Source organism: Myotis davidii, unplaced genomic scaffold (genome assembly GCF_000327345.1).
Source record: "Myotis davidii unplaced genomic scaffold, ASM32734v1 scaffold557, whole genome shotgun sequence".
Lineage (NCBI taxonomy): Eukaryota > Metazoa > Chordata > Mammalia > Chiroptera > Vespertilionidae > Myotis > Myotis davidii.
In genome coordinates, this window is record NW_006289557.1 from 1,607,482 (window position 1) to 1,624,921 (window position 17,440).

Sequence of the window (17,440 nt, forward strand, 5' to 3'; positions counted from 1 at the left end):
GCCGGGCGCCTGGGCTATAACCACCTCTGTGCCGCCTCTCCTCTTTCTCCGCTGCCAGCAGAGCTGCCTTATCGCCTCACCTTACTCTACTTCGCACCGGGTGCCTTTCCCCCCCGGTTCACTGGCTCTTTTGTTGATTGCTCACCGGCTAGGACCGGTGGGCAGGTGAAGTGTTCAAGGAGAAAGGTATCCCTGGTGGGGGCAGCCCCTGGAAGCGGCGCGGTTCAGGTGAGACGCGGCGGCGCCTTTCAATGAAGGGATTTGACTCCGGAGGTTCGGACCCGCGCCGAGCCTTGGGTCAGCTCCCGAGCTTGGGACGTGGGGTGAGCTTGGGGCATGGGGATAGCTCGGGGCTCTGGCTCGGCGCCCGAGCGACAAGTTGCTTCTCTGGTCCTGCGGCGGGGCGCTGTCATGCCAAACCCTGGCGGCCAAACTTGTTGGGTGTTCCCTGGTAACCCGCTCAAGTAGGCTGGGCGCCCGGAGTTGTTGCAACTTCGATTTGCGAAGCGACTGCCCTTTGAAGCGGTCGGAAGCATTTCCGGTGCTTCCCGAGGGTTCTGGCGGAGCTCGGAATGGCTAATTCCCTCCCCCAGGGAGCGCCAGCCCCTCCTCTTTGTGTGCTGTCAGTGCGCTAGCCCAGAGAGGTGCCCTGAGATTTGAACCCGGGAGACGGCGTGGGGCGTGAGGGGGGTTAGAAATATGCCGCCCACTGTTACCCCTTAACCCGGCACCGACGGGTCCTTAAACTGATTTTTGAATGGTGAGTTGAGTAAGAGAGCCTGGCCTGGGAGACCGCGCCCCTCCTCAGGTGTCCCGTCGTTGGGATTATTGCTATTGATCTTGAGTGTGAGTGGCCGCTGCTGGGAGCCTCCCTCGTCACCTGCGGCTCCACCAGCGCCGCCCTGGCCCCGCACGCAGTCTGTGGTCTGGCGGGGAACGTCCCGCAGAACTGGGATCCCAAGTGTGGCGCTGCCCTAACGCGTGTCTCTCCCTGTGCTCTCTACAAATACATCCTCAGCCAGTTTTCCAGGCAGTGGAAAATTTGATTGAAGAGGGAGACAGAACCCTTGCCTTTCTCCTGCCGTCCGTCTCCTGGCATTTCTGCCGGCTGTCTGTTGCTGGTTCTGCCCGGAGTACCTTTTTTTTCTTCTCGGTTTTCTTCCTCTCCGCAGCCCAAGTGGGGGGTAATGCACATTGAACGTGTGGACTCCAATAGTAGTGATGCGTTCAGAAGTTGGATAAAGCATGTTAAAACTTGGGGCTGCATTTTACCTTTTGGTCCCCACTCCCCACGTGTATCATAGATTGTGTATGGGATTGAAGAGCTCTCTGTTGACATATTCAACCATCCGGCTCTTTAGATGAATTGAGTATGTTTTTATTTTTTTAAACCACGCTCCTGCATGTGGGAGTGAGCTTCCAGAGGGCAGCTTACAAGCTTACAAAGCTACCAGGTCTGAAAACCAGCACAGTGATTGTCAGGAGGGTTGGGGACACACCGAGTGGGTTCAGAGCAGTTATTTAAGTTGCTTAATGATGGTCTTTCTCTTTGACATAAGTAATGCCAGTCTGCCACTGTACTGTGATAGCCCCTGCGTCCGTTCTGATGTCTCCTGCCCTAGGTGGTTCACTAGAAAGAGATGCTGGGTCACCAGCAGTCAAGATAGACTTGAAACAGAAGATGGGAGGATGTGGGGAGGGGTAAGTTTGAATGCCTAGCACATTAGGAACCTCTGTGTTAACCCCACAGGTGATACACGGACTTAGCAAAGCCTTTACCCAATGTCTAATTCCTGGTGCTTAATGGCATGGGTGGCATTGTGTTGACAGGCGAACTAAATTATCTTCTATTCCTTTTTACCCACTTGACCTTGCAAAAGGCAGCTTTCTTGTTCCCTAGGGATTTGATAGTTCCACCTGCCGGAGACGAAAATCAGGAGAGTGTGTCATGTAAGCCTTTGGCCCCTCCGGACACTAGGAGGCAGATGGCCAAACGAGCTTGCCGGTGTGTGGTGCTGCATTCATTTGTGAGTTCCTTGCTTTCCCTTAATGAGGTGCTGGCTGCTCTGGACGACTGGAGGTTTGGAGGCAGCAAGGGTCCCTGTGTGGATTTACTTTTTCTAAAGCGGATTTTCGCTTGGCTGAAAAACCAAAACCTCTTTTTGTGCACTTTGTTTCACTTGCCACTGCCTTGAGTCTCTCATGAATATGCGAATGAGGTGTCTTAATGACCCTCAGCTTGTTAAGGTGCCACTGGGTGGCACCAGGCCTTTTTTTCTTGGAGATTTTTTTTTTTTAGGGGGAGGGGTGGGTCCTCTTGGCTTTGTTCTGCCTTTGAGCTGTACCTGAGGATTGCCAGCAGCTTAAAGACTTTATCCAATCACACGGATTGAAATGGCAAAGCAAGCCTCTTTAATGGAGCTGTGGACGAGCTTTCTCTGCTTTTCGGAAGTTGCAGTCACTCTTGAGCCACTGTTACGTATGATTGTTAGCCCCGACTACAGCCCCCCAGCTTCCCAAACCTTTTTTTGTTTCTGGTTTGGAGACAACTATATGCAGAAGAGCAAAGTGGTGGTAGACATTTGTCATACTCAGTGACCTTTCAGCAGCAGCCAACTCCACTGCCCTGTCCAAGCTGGGCTCCGCATGGACTGTGCAGTTGATCTGAACCTGCTGGTGGTCACCGTGTTCTCCGTGGCCTGTCCTGACAGTCTCTGTGTATACAGAGATTGTGATTCTTTCGGGGGCAAGTGTTATCTGGAATCAGCTAGACTCCTTATTTCTCTACATCTTGGTCTTTGAGGAGAGTGGTTGCTGTTATTATCTGGTTAATATTTGAGAGCCCAGATTGTGTGAGAGGCTGGCCGTGCATAGTACACACCATTTATCAAAATTCAGGGAAATTGCCAGAGTTCATTAATGTTTTAATAATATTTAGTATTTGCATAATGTCTCTGCCAGCTCCTTTGTTATCTTCATCCTCTGGCGAGGCTGGTTGGAGACTGGTTGTGTCCCCACTGAACAGATGCAGAACAGGGAGCATGCAGAAGTTAGAGAAGCCAGGAGGGAGACAAGCAGTCACTTGGATTGCCTATGCTCTGAATGGATGGTCAGTACCATGGCATGGTTGCTAGAGTAGCTATAAATGACTGCTTGCCTTCTCGATGCCAGAAACTTCACACAACCTTAGGAGTAATGTTGAAATTTACTGGGGTTAAGAATTACCCAGGGCCCTATGGCTAATAAATGGTAGAGATGTTGCTAAAACATATATCTGCCTGACTGTGACGTGTTCCTCTCTTACTTGAGACTATTCATAATAGATGCATTAAGACCAGAGGAAGGTCTTTGTTTAAAAATTATTACTGCCTCTGCTTTCAGGGTTTTGTTTCCGATTTCAGCTATAAATTTTAGGATGATCCACGCAGCATCTAAGGTGATTTCTAAAGCCGTCTGAGTTGAATTATTTTATTCAACAATAAAATTACTTGTTTGAATTTCTGGTTAAGAAAATGATGGCCGTTATAATAAAATGTTAAAATCTGTGCCAATTCCACTTCGCCTCTTGCTGGCTGAGCAGTCTTAGTTCTTCCACCTACTGAACATGGATAACAATAAGGCATCATTTCAGACTTATGTGTGAATGTGAAGTTACTTTGTAAACTGAAAAGGAATGTATACATGATTTAAGTATTTATTTCAAGAAATCGGCATTATTAGGAAATCTAGTGAACTTAATCTAGAATTATAACTCAGTTTGCTATCAGAAAGACTATGGAGTACAATTAGAGGCAGCCTAGGAGAATATAGGCTCTGGCTTTAGAGGGCATAACTAGTTCTAACATGCATTGCCACTGGTTAAGCTCATACTGTGTGCCCACCATTGTGCTAGTAGCTACTTTGCATAAATCCATTAGCTCATATAATTTTCTTCCTACAGCTTTGTAAGGATAAAAATTATCATGCCTGTTTTGGAGGTGAAATAGGTGAATGAGGTATTATCTCTTTTTTTAAGGTGAGACGCTGAGGTTCAAAGAGGTCTAGTTCTTATGCCAAGATCACACAGAGTTTGAATTTGAACCCAAATTCTCATGTTCCTTCCACTGTAATGGTAGTCAGTTTCCATGGCTTTCGGTTCAAACAACTAAAAAGGCCTCATTCCTTGGGGAATGAGGTACCCAGTAGCTTACTTGGCCTCTAGAAGCAGGGAAGATTACTCTTTGTCTACCTAGTTCTTTCCCTCTCTTACTTTCATGCATGTAACAAATATTTACCGAATGTTATACTGCCTACAAGCAGTATGCAGGGTCCTAAGGACAAAATACTGAGCCAAAACGTTGAGAAATTCATGTGGGCCTTTGGAGACCCTTCTCTCTTTTCTGGCCATCAACTCAAGGAAAATAGTTTTTCTGGCTCTTGTCTTTTTTCAGGCCCGTAAATACCACATGCCCACTTCTAAGTTCTAAACTTACAGTGTGGTACTTGGAGCACTACCAGACAGACCTACCATATATTTAGACACCTTCTGTATTTTCAGAGTAGGCCATTTTGAAGCCCTGTCTTTCTAGTGTTTGAATGGGACTTTTCTCTTAATTCATTCAGCAATATTTATTTATTGAGGGAATTTATTGCGAACCATTGCTTTATGGGCCTCCAAGTCTTGACAAGTTCCTTAGAGTTCAAATTGCTAATGTGCTGTGTCTGTATAATGGACAAGATCATCTGTGAAGTCTGTTCCATCTCCGACAACAATATGTATCTAGGGCAGGGAGGTGCCTCAGAACATTTATTTTTGCTGCTAGTTTGGGTTGATTTTAATTATCCTCCATAGCTCTGGGCAGTTGCTGTTCTTTGTCCTTGACAGAAGAGCCTAGAATTGTTGATGATCTTGGTCTTCCCTTGATGTCCTTGTTGTGTCGCCCATTGGATAATGCATTGCTCTAGATTAGACTGGGGCCCTTTTGTATTCACAGAAATGTGAAATTCTCTCTTGTCAAACTGAGAACTCATTATTGAATGTTAGCTCTTTAGACCAGCGGTCGCCAACCTGTCAGACAGACCTCACGGACCACCAGTAATCCACGGACCACTGGTTGGCGACCGCTGCTCCAAAGGTTCTTTAAACCAGCGGTCACCAACCTTTTGGACCTCATGGACACCAGTGTTCCGCAGACCGCTAGTTGGTGACTGCTGCTTTAGACCAAGCATGTCAAACTCACGCATGCCTCGTTTATTTGGCCCGTGTTAGCCTTTGAGTTTGACATGCTTGCTTTAGACCAGTGGTTCTCAACCTTCTGGCCCTTTAAATACAGTTCCTCATGTTGTGACCCAACCATAAAATTATTTTCGTTGCTACTTCATAACTGTAATGTTTCTACTATTATGAATCGTAATGTAAATATCTGATAAGCGGGATGGTCTTAAGCGACCCCTGTGAAAGGGTCGTTTGACCGCCAAAGGGGTCACAACCCACAGGTTGAGAACCACTGCTTTAGACTTTCCTGGAGCTTTTTTTTTTTTTCCTGGAGCTTTTTAACAATTCGGGATCTCTGGTCCCATATCAGATCCATTGAATCAGAATCCCTAGCGATTCCCAAACTGGCTAGTCAGCGCTCTGACACCCTGTGTTAGCCTTACTGTTGTGCATTGCCCATTCAATAGAGCGGCTCCTAGCACAATGAGCATGATCCCAGTTGACTTTCGAGACTAGAATCAGGCTGCTGAGCCTAATGAGCAGATAGGTCTGCTGGCTCCTGGAACTGAAGTTCTTGTACCTGGGACAGAGGTGGGCGGGGAAGCACAGAGATTGAGATAATTGGAGTGTACTCTGTATCAGAGGTTGTAATAGGTGTTTACATCACTGTGTTATTTAATCATAACCATAATGCTTAGAAGTAAAGAACTATATGGAATCATAGGAATGAAAAAATTCAGGAATTTCCTAAGTTTCCCAGCAAGTAATGGCACAGCTGAGACAGACTAATGGAAACCCTTGCTTTTAACAATGACACTAGTATTCTTGCTCTCAGGAGTGGCAGGAGACCTGGATTCTAGCCCCAACTCTTCCAGTTACTTGCTGTGTGACTTTGGGCAAGTCACTAAACAAATTCTTAACAATGTCATTCAACAATGGCGTCTGTTCTGAGAGATGCATTGTTGGGTGATTTCGTCATCATGCGAGCATCATAGAGTATACTTACAAGAAAACTAGATGGTATAGCCTACTACCCACCTAGGCTATATGGGATAGCCTGTGGCTTCTAGGCTACAAATCTGTATACTATGTTACAGTATTAAATACTATAGGCAATTGTACTTGTGTATCTAGACATACCTAAACATGGAAGAAGTACAGTAAAATACGGTATAAAAGATAAAATATGGTCCTCCTGTATAGGGCCCTTACCATGAATGGAGCTTACAGGACAGGAAGGTGCTCGGAGTGAGTCAGTGAGTGAGTGGTGAGTGAATGTGAGTGAGTGGTGAGTGAATGTGAAGGCCAAGGACATTACTGTACACTACTGTAGGCTTTATAAACACCCTACACCAGCATGACCACAAACACATGAGTAATGAAAATGCATTGCACTAACACGTTAAAACAGCTACGATGTCATTAGGCGATAGGAATTTTTCAGCTCCATTATAACTTATGGGACCACAATTGACTTAAACGTTCGTATGCAGCACATGCCGACCTACCTCATGTATGCAGGTACATGAAATTCTGAATCTGAAAACTTTTGTGAAGTACAAAAAAGGACATTTCTGAGGTCTAGTACCAGCTCTGTTTTGTACTGTGTGGCGTGTGTTACCCTGGCTAAAGCCTCCTAACCTCTTTTGGGCCTCTTTTTCAATGATAGAAAATACAAAGATGAAAGTAAAACCACTTCCAAATTTTAATTACGTTAATATTTGATGTACATTTTTTTAGACATCTGTGTTTATAAACACCCTTACACCCACTCATTCTCATGTGCATAAGGTTTTACATAACAGTATTCATATTGGATGTGTGCTTTTTTTGTCAATTTATGACTGTGCTGCCATCCACAACACTTTTAAAAAGAAGCTATAACTTGAAACCCTCTGAAAGATGTTTTCCTAGCTTCTCTCATTCCTCTTTTATTCCAAAAGAAGACATTGTTCTGAAACTTACAGCACATTCTGTGATTTAATAATTGAGGATTATGAATCTTCATATTGGTGACTTCTGAAGGTTTTACCGTCTTTTCGATGTCATCTCCTATCTGTGTCTTTACATGCTCTGCATGATCACAAAACACCACCATATTTTTCACTTTCTTCCTTTGCTTTAGGCTGTTTTCTCTATCAGGATTTCTTAACCTGGATCCATGGTAACAAGAGCATAAACCCTGTGAACTTGAATGGGAAAACGCTGCATCTTTATTTTTATGGACCTCTAACTGAAATATAGCATTTCCTTCCATTATAACAGTAGGTAACAAACCATAGAGGAACCTATGTTTTTTGCTTTTGCTGCTTACAGAAACACAATACTTTCACATTAAAGCTGTTACTATGATTTGATATCTCAAATGATTTATTGCTGCTTTGAAATTATGGTGGCTATTAGACTTGCTTTATCTCTACTTTGTTTTGTTTTTTTCTCCCAGTTCAAATGCCACTTGACTCATAAGATTTCCTCTATCCGAGTGGAAAATAATTTACCTTTCCTCTGTTTTCCTAACGCCTGGACCCCTTTTGTATCTTTTAGCACATTCTTTCCCATGCCCTAGGTTAACGAATCCCTGGCTCATTGATCTTTGCGGCATCCACTGGGGTCATGTGCATAGTAGGTGCTCACAGAGTGTCCAGTTACTTGATTCACTTTAAAAGAGTCCGTATGAAGCTTATTCCAGGCTCTTTTTAAGGAATGAGCACTTTCTGATATTGTCTCTTTATGATTTTCCTTCCTGGTAAGCCATGCTATTTCATCTTTGCTGGGGTCAAGAGAATCTTAATCTGATCTTATATAGTAGCGGAGTTTTTTCCTGCATTCCAAGAATAATGCCCTTAAACTTACCATAGGGCAATTTAAGAAATGTCCCAAGTGATTTCTATAGGACAGGAAGTGATTGCTATAGTTTGTTGACTGAGAGCAGTAAATAGTAACTTGGGGCAATGTCCCTTTTTTGTAGACCCTGACTTTTCTACCACGCAAATACAGGGTACTTGTGGTCTCCGGCATGCCTACATGTGAGGCCTTGCAGAGACAGTATAAGCCATCTTTCCCATGGAGGTGTTCCATGTGCTTAGCAGTCCACCTGCAAGTTGTCAGTTGCCTACTCTGGAGTTCAAATTGTAATGATATGTGGAGAGCGGCCACAATGTTTGGACAGGTTCAAGCCTCGGATTAATGAGAGGGCACAGTTCTATCATTGCCAAAATGTAACTGAGAAGTATTCAAAACCCACGAGAACGTTGTAAACAATGTAACCACACCCTTACTTTGCCTCGTGGAATCTGGCTATAAAATAAAGACATGGCTTGTAGTCCTTGGCACTGTCACTAGCTCTCCATCAGAGAGGACAGCGTCCCACCCAGACCCAGCTTTCTTCTCTTGTCTATCTTTTCTCCTCCCTTCACCACCCCCTCTCAGGGTCACTGAACCTGGTGGGGCGGGCTCGCCAAAAAAGGCACCCTGGGCTGAGTATGCCATGACCGTGCCGGCTCTCCACAATGATACTTCATTATTATAAACTACTATTACTTGACCTCAATAACTCACCTTTGTTCAGTGCTTTACAGATTATACATATTCACATCTGGCATGGCATGGTATCATTCTTTGGACAGGCCTTTGAGAAAGGTTGTATATGAACTATGAACCCACATTACAGATGGGATTAGTTCTGAGGCTGAGAGGTGACATGACAGTTGGAGATTGTAGAGTAAAATGCTTGATTGGACTCCACCAGATCTGAGTGTCTTCTGCTGCAGCACACTGCCTGCCAAGAGCTTGTAGGCTTTATCTTTCGTGGGTTGCTGGGGTGTGTCTGTATTCTCAGACAAGGCCATGGTAGCAGCTTTCATTTCTCTCCGGAGTTTTCTACCTTCCCCCTGAACCACAGGCATATAGCCCTTGAGGCTGCCGGATGGTGAATGGGTAAGTACATGCCCTATAGGTATGCATTCTCCGCATCTGATTGTTAGGCCCTGCCCAACTGGTTCTTAGAGTCCCTGTCAGTTTCACAGTGGACTTGGGTAGGCATTTGCCAGCTGAGTCATTTCTTTAAAGACAGTCTATAATTATGCTATTATGTGAGGCCCTCTCTTCAGGAAACAACTATCTGTTTTTTGTCCACTTAAGTGCCTTTTCATGGATTCCCTCTATACAAGATAAAGAGGTAGATAACTAGGGCCAGTGCTGCTATGCATAAAGGTGGCATGGGCAGTTGTTGCTCAATTTGTTTATTTTTTATATTTTTTCCTCAATACAAGAAGCCCTGATTACTATCTGTGAAATGAGTTAAATCAGTAGTGAGAGTTGGTGTAAGTCTTGTTTAGATTTTTGTTTTTTCTAACAATTATCTGAATATCTACAATATGCATGGAATGTCGTTAAGTATTCACTCTTTAATTCATTTATTCATTCAACTTATGTTTCAGTGCCTGTCATGTACTGGTGCAATTACTGTGCCTCAATTACAAGATAAGCACATAGAGTGGTAAGAGAAGCAAAGTCACTATGTCTATAGGTCTTCTATTCTCTGGGGGAATTGAACAAGGTTTAAGCACACAAATAAATAGGGATGTGTGCTATGAAAAAAAACAAAGCACAGAGTGTTATGATGGAGGATAACTAGGTAGGATGGAATGAAGACTGTAGAGAAGACCTCTTTCAAGAGACATTGAAATGGAAGGCTAAGGAGGACCTGGCCATCTGAAGACGAGATGGAAGAGTATTCCAGGTGGACAGGGAGTTAAGGTCACCAAAAGGTTGAGGTAGGATCAAACTCAAGTCCTTTAAAGGTTACCCCAAATTCTCTGTGTTATGCTAATTCTAAGAACCTTCTCCCCTACCCACCTACTCTGTCCCAGGGTGTGGAAGAAGGAGGATTTCCGGTCTAGAGAGGCAGGGAAGATCTGGAGGAAGAACCAGGCCAACAGATTACAAGTCTGCACGGGTCTGTTATTGGTATTGAACTTGTAAGCACTTTTCTAGGCTGCTTCAAGATCACCCTTTTAGCAGCCGCAGCTGTTCTTACAGCAGCTGCTTGTGTGGATTGTGATTAATAAAGGAGACTCAACAGTTTGTTCTTTTAACTGTGCCCTTGGTGTGGGCAGCCTGTTGTCATACAGGCTGTGGTTCTGATTTGGAATAACATAAACCTACTGGCATCAATGCCCAAGGGGCTCATAGTCCTGTTGTGAGAAGGCATGGTTCATCCAGATGCGAGCTGGTGAGCCAAAGGCCCACCAGGGACTGGGCAGTTAAGGAAAACGACAGTGGTGGACAGCCCCTACTGGTTTTGGGGTTCAGAGTCAAGGACACCTAGGAGTAGGGGAAAGGGGGTGCGCTGGGGAATGAGATCACCTTTTACATCTTTTTTTCTAAAAGGGGTCACTGCTCTCAGCCCCTGCCAGCTGTTCCTTCACTGCAACGGCTTAAAACAGGTTGCCAGCCCCACTCCTGAAGTTGAGGGTGTGCTGGGGAATGAGATCAACTTTTACATCTTTTTTTCTAAAAGAGGTCACTGCTCTCAGTCCCTGCCAGCTGTTCCTTCACTGCAATGGCATTAAAACAGGTTGCCAGCCCCACTCCTGAAGTTTCTGATTGAACCAGTTTGGGATCCAAGAGTTTGTATTTCTTCCAAGTCTCCAGGTGATGAGCTGCTCTGGTCTGGAGCCCACCCTTTCAGAACCATTGCCTAAAGGGGCCAGGACTGATAGAACTTTGGATGTTTTAAGAGAACATTAGTGAAGGAACAGCCCTCAGGGGCTGAGAGCAGTGACCCCTTTTAGAAAAATTAAGGGGGTCAGGACTGATAGAACTTTGGATGTTTTAAGAGACCCAATTAATCTGGATATTTATGGAAAATCTCCAGATTTTTAAATACTTAGAAAAAAATCAAATCTTAAAGGAACACAATGTGGTGTAAAACTACAGGTTCCCCCTTCCCCCCACTCCTAGGTGTCCTTGACTCTGAACTCAATTAATCTGGATATTTATGTAAAATCTCCAGATTTTTAAATACTTAGAAAAAAATCAAATCTTAAAGGAACACAATGTGGTGTAAAACTACAGGTTAAACAGAACACTGTGGCTGTCAGAATTTCACCTCTGATCTGAATACTTTTAGGGCAACCTTGTACTATCTGCTCTGGAAATTGAGGCCCGGAGAGGAGCTGTGGTTCCGTCCATAAGCACACAGCTAGTTTGGGGCAGAATCCTAACTGGAACCTAGGTTTCCTGTCTGTCTGCCAAGTGTGTGTGAGCGTGCGCACTGGTGTTAGTCCTAGCGTACTGTCTCCCAAATAATTCCCTTCGAATAGAAAACTACTGGTATGTAACTTTGAAAATAATAGCCACACTAGGCACAGTCCTTAGTACGTTGTACTTTATGTATATCAACTGAATTAATCCTAACACCAACCCGATGAGGAAGGGTTATTCTTCCTATTCTTACTTACTGATGAGACTTCCAAAGCACAGAGAGGTTAAGTAATTTGCCCAAGGTCACAGAGCTACTGGTAGACTGGGGATTTGAACCCAGGAAGTCTAGGTTCAGGCAGAAAACAGCAAATGACTACGAACCTTATTTTTTTTATCATTTAAAACAAATCCTTTCCCCCTGCAAAATGGAAGTCATGGATAGGAATGTAACAATTTTAATCCTGCTAGGAAATTTGGAAATTAGTTGGGCAGAGTTCCTCCCCCCTCCATTTTACAGAAGTGGAAACTGAGGCCCAGAAAGGAAAGGGGATTTGATCATCCTGAACATTGATCTTGCTTTTGGGCCTGTGGAGATGAGGTAAATGCCCAGCACGTAACCGCTTCCTGAGAAAGCTGCTTGTACCTGAGCCCATCCCCTCTAAAGAGTTTGCTCCCCAGGGAGGGCCGCCTGGGTTTGAAGGGGGGGTAGTCCCTCTGAGCGGACTGTACTTCAAGGTAAGGAACAGGCCCCCTGCTCCAGAGCTGCCTGTGTAGTTTGAGGTTCTCCGAAGTGCTGTAAGACAAAGCATGCTAAATAAACAACCCCATGGGCACAGTGTGTTTCTGGTCTGTGGTGTTTGCTTTTGTCTTGATTGTTCCTCGTCTCTCCCTTTGGTTTCTTTCTGTGAAGTGTGTCCTTTCCTCACACCTGTGCTGTTTCCACAGCTTTGAGGATCACGACGAGTATTTTCATCTCTGAAAATATGGAAGTGTGGACTACAGGACCTCGGGGCCAACCTGTGGTTGGAAGGAGCTGAAGCTCAGAGGGCTAGAGAGCTTCTGGGACCTGATGGAGAGCCAGCACTACCTTCCCCGCTTGCTGCCGGTGGGAGGGCTCAGCCTGAGCAGGAGTTAGAGCTGTAATAGGATTCAAGCCATTATAGAGGAGCTGAGCCATTGGGGATCTTCCTGAGAACAGTCCGTCCACCCATGATTTCACTGGCAGGGAAATTTGACCCCCCAGTGGACGGGGACTTGCTGGAGGTCAGACTGATGGTGGTAAGGATGACTATGATCTTGGGAAACTCTTCCCCACTGTGTGCCAGGTATTGTTCCAATTGTGTTAGAATCATTAACTCATTTATCTTCAAGCAATCCTGTGGTGAGGGGGTTGTTGAGGGGGTTGTTACTTTCCCTGGCTTTAGAGATAAGGAAACTGAAGAGGAGTCATTTGCTCAGGCTGGTGGTAGAGGCTGCTTTGAAACCTAGGCAGTCCAACTCCATCCCTTCTTGCACCTTTCGAAAACATGACGAGAGTGTGGTTTTTCCTGAGCAGGATGCGGGGGTGATTTCTTTCCCGGGTTCTTGTCCAGATGGTGTGACCAGAGGGTGGTTTTTCCTGAGCAGGATGCAAGGGTGATTTCTTTCCCGGGTTCTTGTCCAGATGGATTTGAAGAATGAAGCCACGGACAAAAGGTGGTAGCTGAAAAGGTGGATATTTATTGGAAACAAGTACAGACTCCCCATAGGGAGGGGGTCCCAAAGAGGGTGACCCACTAAGCTCCTTTTTCCTAAGGTTTATAAAAGGCTGCAGTGCTTTGTTTCTGGATGCTGCCTTCCAATTGGAGGAATATTAGCTCCAAAGCTCAGACCCCACATGGTGCCACCTCCTTTTTCTCCCCCTTCAGTGGTAGAATTCTCTATCTCCTGTGAAAATCTGTTTTCCTCTTTCTCCCATTTGTCAGCATTTCTCTGTCCTCTGAAAGTTGTTTCCTCTTTCTCCCCATACCCTGTGGCTTTTCCCTATCTTCTGTGAATGGGTGTCTTCCTCTCCTCTTATCTGGTGGCACCATTTGTTCTCTGTGAATGTATGCCTTTTGGCAGCTCCAAGCCCCAACCAACTATGCCCCCCTCCTCCATGGGTCCCCTAATTCCTAAAACTCCCTAAACCTGCCTATAATACCCCTAAAAACTCCTTTTCAGTGAGTACCACTATAATGCCAGGCTCTGTGTTGGTTGCGGGCACATAAACACGAGGTGGTGCTAAACCTTGAGGGGGAGGATGGAAGTGTGGGAATAGTGGGCAAGGAAAAGATGATGGTTTTACTGTCCTGGAAGCCAGGTGCTAACATGGAACTATGGCTCCTGGTCCTGAGTCTTTCCATTCCATCATTGGGCCTCAGCAGCCCTCAGAGAAAATATTCTCTGGATGATTGTGCTTTATGTTTATTGAAAGTCCTTTGTATGGAATCATATCTTAGCCACAGTCTCTTCATTTTGAAAGTGAGGAGGTGTGGCCTAGCTGCCTGATGGATTTAAGGCTGTAGAAAGGTCAGTTGGGCACTTGATGCTAAGTGAATTAGGGCAGTCTGATGACGCCAGACTCTCTCCTCCACTCCTCCCCACCCCCAGGTGGGTTTCATTCCAGATTTAGAATGTTTAATTAGAACATAGCTAATGTAGTCTACCATTGTGGGGAGAATGGGGAGCAGATCTTTTTTCAGTGAAAGGCAGAGGCGAAAATGTACTCTTGAGAAAGTTACTTTGAAATCAAAACTTATAAATTGAATTGGGGTTTATGTGAACTAAGGGATCTGCTTCTTTAGTGCTGTAAGTGCCTACTTTTGAAAAGTATTTGTTAAATAACCCTGTCCAGTTGCCCTGCTTTTAAAATATATATATATATATTGATTTCAGAGAGGAAGGAAGAAGGAAAGAGGGATAGAAACATCGATGAGAGAAAATAATCAATGGGCTGCCTCCTCTGCACCCCACACTGGGGATCCAGCCTGCAACCCTGGCATGTACCCTGACCGGGAATTGAACTGTGACCTCCTGGTTCGTAGGTTGGCGCTCAACCACTGAGCCACACATGCTGGGCCAGTTGCCCTGCTTTTTAAGGGCAGACGCTGGTACTTTGACTTGTCTTAAAGCATTGAAGCACCTCGGCATCATGCTCTGAAATCTGTTGCTGGGATGAAATAACTTTTTGAGATTTTAGTGCTGCTCATGATTCAGCGGCTTGGAATTGGAATGCTCAGAGAAGCCTCATTTCAAACCTACTGACTCACGGTTTTCCTGCAATAAAATATCAGTGGGAATGGAAACATCTGGAATTGGCAAACCCATCTGAATAATGTAGAAGATCAAGGGAGGGAATTTTTTTCCCCCACATGAAAATGTTCTTCAAGTGTGTCTTTGTTCAAATAAATTTTAGCTGACATTTAAGTGAACACTAACATGTCAAAATAGTTAATAACAGCTACCAATTGTGTATCACTAATTTACAGAGTGCTTTTTTGCAGGTTTGTCTCATTTGGTAGCCTATTCTATTTGGACAGGAACATTTCATGGAATGTTGTGTTTATAAACTGTCCCATACCACAGTCTTGTTACTAGACTAGAACCATTATGGATATGGCATCTGGACTTTAATTCTGAATATACCAATGCCTCTTCCATTTTGTTTTTGTGAAAGTTTTTTATTATTTCAGAGAGAAAGGGAGAGGGAGAGAGAGATAGAAACATAAATGATGAGAGAATCATTGATCAGCTGCCTCTTGCATGACCCCTACTGGGGATTGAGCCTCTAACCCAGGCATGTGCCCTTGACTGGACCCTTCAGTCTGCAGGCTGACACTCTATCCACTGAGCCAAACTGGCAAAGGCAAGGGAGGGAATTTTATAATCTCTGGTTCTTGAGGAACCGGATTGGTGGGAAATGGTTTTACTAAGTATCTTTGTGTAATTCAAGACCAACCAACCCCTGTTCCTGTCTCCTGAATCCCATTCTCTCTGCTCAGACACCCCCCGCCCCCCAGGGATTACTCCTGCCCCCTTCACCTGCCATTTTTCCTTCATTACTGATTCCTTCCTAAACATTCCAAAGACCTTGAAGAACCTCCGTGCAACAAGTCCTCTGCTAGATAGTAGCAGCACAATGGGGTGCAAACCTTTATCTTGCTTATGCAAGTCTTAGAAGGAGATGGACAATGAAAAAAAAAAAGTACAAATTATTGCCTGGCTGTGTAGCTCGGTAGTTGAGCATCAACCCATGCATGAACCAGAAGGTCACAGTTTGATTCCCAGTCAGGGCACATGCCCAGGTTGTGGGCTTGATACCCAGTGGGGGAGCTAGCAGGAGGCAGTAGATGGATGTCTCTCTCTTATTATTGATATTCTATCTCTTTTTCTCTCTCCCTTCCTTTCTCTGAAATCAATAAAAACATTTCTTTTTTTAAAAAAGTATAGATTATGATCAATGCCTTGAAGGAAAAACCAAAACAAAACAGAACCCGGTGCTGGGTTTCTCGTTCCTTCTCCAAACTGACACTGTTGACCATTCTCTCCTGAACTCTCCTCCTCTGGCTTCCATGGCAACATACTTGTCCTATTTTTCTTCTCTTCCTCAGTCTCCATGAAAAGGATAGACCTGTATTCTTTTGTCCAGCCCTTGATGACTGCTTCTGTCTCTTCTCCTTTTATGCTTTCTCCAGTCCATCCTTTTACAGCAGCGTTTCTGCTGCTACCCCCCAAGCCTGTGTCCATCTGGACCTTTGACTACCTCTGTGACAGTTCCACTTGGATGTCCCAGAGGTGCCCCAATCAGGTGTCCAAAGGGAATCTTTCTGTGCTCCAAACGTGTTGCTCCTTAGCAACCACACCCCCATTCACAGAGTGCCCAAGACAGGAGCTTTGCAGTCATGCAGCTCTCCCCACCTTCCTATCCCAGAGGAACTGAGGCCCGTCACTTCTGCCTCTTTCTTTAGACTTTGTTTTCTTCTCTCCATTCCCACTCTCACCACCCAGGCCAGGCCACTGCCATCTTGTTCCTGGATTACTGCAATAATCTTCCAATCTTGCATCTGTTCAACCCATTCTCCATGCTAAGTCATCTTTGAAATATGCCTAAACCCTCCAGGGCAGCCCATCCTTCTTCACCTGAAGTTTAAACTCCTTAGCCTATTTTATTACGCCTTCAAAGACCCAGCAATTCCTGCTCACTCTCTCCTGCCACCACTCAGTTGTACCGTATGTTTCTTGCATACCTTCTATGAGCTAGGTGCCACGTGAGGTGTTGACATTGCCCAGACATTCTGAACATGATTAGAAGGCCTCAGTGCTCTGACTCCTGTGGCCTCTTCAGCCTCAACTCAAACCTCAGAGGCCCTCACCCTCTTGGTTTCAGCCACACTGGCCTTTCAGTTCGTTGGAAATACCACATCCCCTCCCACTGAGGCCTTTGGCTGGAATGCCCCATCCCTTCTACCACAGCCCACACAACTTACTAACTTCCACTTACCCATAAGATCTCAGCCCAGTCAGATCAATATTTCTTAAAGAGGCCTTTCAGGCTGGCACAGAATAGGACAGTTTCTCCCAAATGGGCATCTTGGCTTCACAGGTTTCATAGTTGCACTGATCAGTTCTGAATTTGTCATTATTTGTGACTGATGTCTGACATGTCCCATTCCCATAAAAAATCAATTATAGTCTATCATGTATCTTTTTGGTTTTTTTTACTTGCCTGAAATGTGATTATTTAATAAATATTTGGGAGGGGCTCAATGAATATGGCTGGTATTGTTGGTTATTTTGCTTTTGTTCTTGAACTTAACAGTTAGGTGGTGAATAGTTTATAATGACGGCCATATGTGTACCAGATTTTAAGTTTATACATTAGTGTGTTCAGGAGGCTTTTCCTTTCCTAGTTTCCCACCTCTGCATCATTTATCAAGGAATTATAAAAATGTGGACTTTAGAAGTTGTCTAGTCCAATCCTTTCCAACCTTTTCTAAATATAAGGAACTCAAATGATAG

At 44.7% G+C, this 17,440-nt stretch overlaps 1 protein-coding gene across 1 annotated transcript in view; it reads left to right on the forward strand.

Annotated features, from left to right (window-relative positions):
* MB21D2 (Mab-21 domain containing 2) overlaps window positions 1-17,440 on the forward strand; it is a 135,591-nt gene that overhangs the window by 433 nt on the left and 117,718 nt on the right. The gene's annotated exons all lie outside the window — the stretch shown is intronic.